The following is a 3,861-nucleotide window of genomic DNA, read 5'->3' as shown; positions in this document are numbered from 1 at the left end:
GGTGTTCCATTTAAAAAAATTAATGTGACCTTGACCTGACCTTCGCTACGCAACCCAAGGTCAAACTGATGTGATCAGTAAATACATCTTTTTAAACGCCACAACTTTTGTCTGAAACATTTTTTTGTAAAACTTATATTTTTCCTGATATTCAGGCGTCCCGGTACTTTCCGAACACCCTGTATAAATATATACTAACGTACGTATACTTATGCATAATGAGAGAGATATAATAATATATAATTACACAAAATGTGAGATTTGCGAATTACTTGTTACTTTGTATAATTATGTATACTAATGTATAAGTATGCAGAAGTATATATAATTATATGTAAATATGTAGAATCATGTATATGTACATATAATCAAAGTATAGGGCGATGTAGACACGAACAGCGGCGCGTTGCCGCGCGACAGCGGTTATCTTCAGAAGTAAACCATTTTTCTTTACACGGAGTTTGATCTACCGATTCACGTGCGCTTATTAGCTTACAGAGAATAATTCATTCTTCGTCAACTATTGCGAATTTTGCAAAATGGTATATGACTTTTCTATTCAATTTAATCCGTTCTATCTTCACAGGAGCGATTGTATGAAATATAACAATACTTGTATGAGTAAAAGTCAGCAATATATCGCAGAGCTGCACAACTCAAGCGAGCCGACTAGCCAAGTAGTAACGCTGCGATATTTCCGTCATCCCCGCCACTGACCGCGCGCCTACCACTACATACGTACGCTTGGCTCCGTTTCATATGTGTTAGTATTGGCGTGCTGTCGTCAAACATGAGCCGTTCAGTGATAACTATGACAAGTGCGTAGTGTGAATGAGAAGTTGTCACAAGTAGTGTAAAGAATTTTACGCGTGTAATACGTACATACATGAGTAAATAATATTTGTGATATTTATATGCACATAGTAATTTTATATTTTAATAAATTGAGGATTTATAATTATGTGCATAACATCGCTTAACATTTCTGTTGTAGGAAAATATTAATATTATTAATTTCTTAATGAGATGTTTGAGGTCGAACAGTTGCGTTGACAAGCTGAGAAATATCAACAGAAAATTTAGTTGTGGTTAAGCGTAATAAATGTGACAATGTCTCGTCAGTCATTGAAGATCGATTGCTGTTTTTTATATTTTTCATCGCAGAAAATGTTTTTTTGCATAAGTAAGTACTAGCAAACATGGAATGAATTTTTAACGCAAATTTTCTTATATTAGGATATAAATTCTTATCTAAAAATTTATAAAACGCAGCACCTGTTTTTTTTCTAGATTGCAGAAAAACATCATTTTGTAAATCGCAGAGTTCCAATTGTAAATGTTCCGGTTGATCTTCTATTTTTGCAGTAAGTGGATTATTAAAAAGATTTAGATCACTTTTCATTCGAAATCTGTAAAACAATTTTGAAATTCATCAGAAACTTGCTAAACGATATTATCTAATGAGGAAAATTTCAAATATGAAAATTCGTCCTTCAACTCTAAACAAGAAGGAAAATGGGTTAAATTTTCTTTCTGAAGCTGAAGACAAAATAAATGAAGTCGAGCACGAAAACCATTGATATAACTTACTAATTCTGAAATTCCCTGCTTTTCATCTTGCATTTTTAAATTGAGCTCATTCATTTGATAAGTGAAATCAGTTAAAAATGCCAAATTTTGTTGAAAATCAGAAGAACGTAAAGTTTTCTGTATTTCAACAGTGTCGGGTTTATTTTTTTCTAAAAATAGTGGAATTTTCCGAAGCGACAAAAAACGTTGAAGGCATTTACCCGCATTTAACCAACGAATCTCGGTATAAATACTTAAATCACCATATACCACATTTATCTCATCTAAAAAGGCATGGAATTTTCTATGCGTTAAGGATCGATTGTCTCCCTGAATAAGGTTTGTAACTTTTGTTACTAATTTCATCGTTGAACATAACTTTAATATTTTACTGCACAATACTTCCTGATGTATTATACAGTGTAATGTTAAACAATGAATACTGTTTTCTTTCAGTTGGCCTACAAATCCTGTTTCAGTACCTGTCATAGCCGGTGCTCCATCAGTTGCGATTGATACGCATTTTTCAAATCCGCCAATCAGATCGACATGATTTTTCAAAGCGTTGAATATATTCACGCCTTTGGTTGTACCATATAAAGAAGACAAACCTAGAAATTTCTCGTGGACTTCGAAATTATCAATAACTGTGCCGATAAAAATTAATAATTGAGATATATCCGTGTGATCAGTACTTTCATCGATACATAAAGAATAAAATAGACATTCAGCAATAAGGTCATATAATTTATCTTTGACGTACAGTAACATATCTTCGACACTTTTAGTCACAGTTGTACGAGATAAAGCAACTAAATCAAAATCAGAAGCAACTGTTTCGTGTCCAAAAGCACGTGCCATTTATATTGCACATTGTTTAATAAGCGGGTCGTCAACCCTTATAGAAATATCATACTAAGGATCATTGATAATTACTTATTTTCAGTATTAAAAATACTGGATAATAAGTAATTATCAATGATTCTTAGTATGATACTTCTATAAGAGAACCCTTATAGAAATATCATACTAAGAATCATTGATAATTACTTATTATCCAGTATTTTTTATGCTGAAAATAAGTAATTATCAATGATTCTTAGTATAATATTTCTATAAGGGAATAAAACATTTTTGTGCCTTAGCTAAATTTAAGGATACTTCATATGAAGCAATTAGAGCAGAACGTTGGATGGTAGTTTTATGTACAGATACTGAAGCAGATGCGATATTATTTTCTAATTCGGTAATTATTACTCGACGAGCTTCATCATTATATTTATCATATTTGTCTTTGTGATACCTATTGTAATGACGTGAAATGTTATCACATTTCATTATTGTCAGTATTTTTGAACATACAAGACATTGTACGTTTGAATCATTAGGTATAAATAAATATTTATACTTCCAATTATCTTGAAAATGTTTATTTTCTTTATCAATTTTTCGCCGCTACATATGGAAAATTATGCAATAATTCCCGCAATGCGTATGTAAATACGAAATAAACGAGCTGTGTCAAGTTTCAAGCTGTGCCTTGAGCGAAAGACGAAACCGTCGATGCACGGATCGATATTACTACTACTACTCTAGCGACTGCCCCGCCAGCGCTTTAGGCGAGAGTGGGGAGCGCTTCTCCGCTACGAATGAAGGAAGTAGAATAAGGCATGTTCTACAATACGTCGTATGTCGGAGTCGGACGTCGATGCAATCAATGGTCCAATCAGGAGAACTTGTCTCGAGAAACAAACCCTCTGATTGGTTCATCGACTGCGTTCCGACGTCCGACAGCGACATACGACGTATTGTAAAACCAGCCTAAAGCTGGTGGCACATAGAAAACTTAAGCAGTAAAACGTAAGCAGTAAGCAAATTGACCAATCACAGTCATTGATTCTTCTTACAGTCCAACAATCAACGACTGTGATTGGCTGATTCGCTTACTGCTTACGTCTTACTGCTTGAGTTTTTCTATGTGCCACCAGCTTTATTCTCTTACTGTCAAAGTGATCCAAGACTAGGACTAGGACTACCAAACGGAACAAGTGAGGTATCGAGTTCGAAACTACGGAGGGATATATAAAATAATTTTTTTTCTTTATGCGTATTGAGAAACTCTCAGTAATGACTCCTGCACACAGGACGCGGTAATGCTTGCCGCGCGGCGGAAGTTCGCACGACAGCCAATCAATATGTTGGTTTCCGTATTAACCTTCTAGCTCTTATGGAAAAATAACATATTGATTGGCTGTCGCGTGGATTTCCGCCGCGCGGCAAGCGTTACCGCGT

At 34.6% G+C, this 3,861-nt stretch overlaps 1 long non-coding RNA gene across 3 annotated transcripts; it reads left to right on the top strand.

The window, feature by feature from the left end:
* Positions 1-752: 752 nt before the first annotated feature.
* On the top strand, positions 753-2,481 carry LOC116850476. Of its 3 annotated transcripts, none has more exons than XR_004379354.1 (5): positions 753-890; positions 995-1,183; positions 1,291-1,364; positions 1,750-1,908; positions 2,026-2,481. It is a non-coding gene; the product is annotated as an uncharacterized LOC116850476 (long non-coding RNA). The 3 variants fall into 3 exon arrangements; XR_004379353.1 differs by having other exon boundaries at positions 1,722-1,908; XR_004379352.1 differs by having other exon boundaries at positions 1,291-1,908.
* The last annotated feature ends 1,380 nt before the right edge of the window (positions 2,482-3,861 follow it).

This window comes from Odontomachus brunneus, unplaced genomic scaffold (genome assembly GCF_010583005.1).
Source record: "Odontomachus brunneus isolate Ranch 3 - 2012 unplaced genomic scaffold, Obru_v1 Obru_scaffold_146, whole genome shotgun sequence".
Classification (NCBI taxonomy): domain Eukaryota; kingdom Metazoa; phylum Arthropoda; class Insecta; order Hymenoptera; family Formicidae; genus Odontomachus; species Odontomachus brunneus.
Note: the sequence above shows the minus strand (reverse complement) of the source record. Positions and strands in the feature narration are given on the sequence as shown.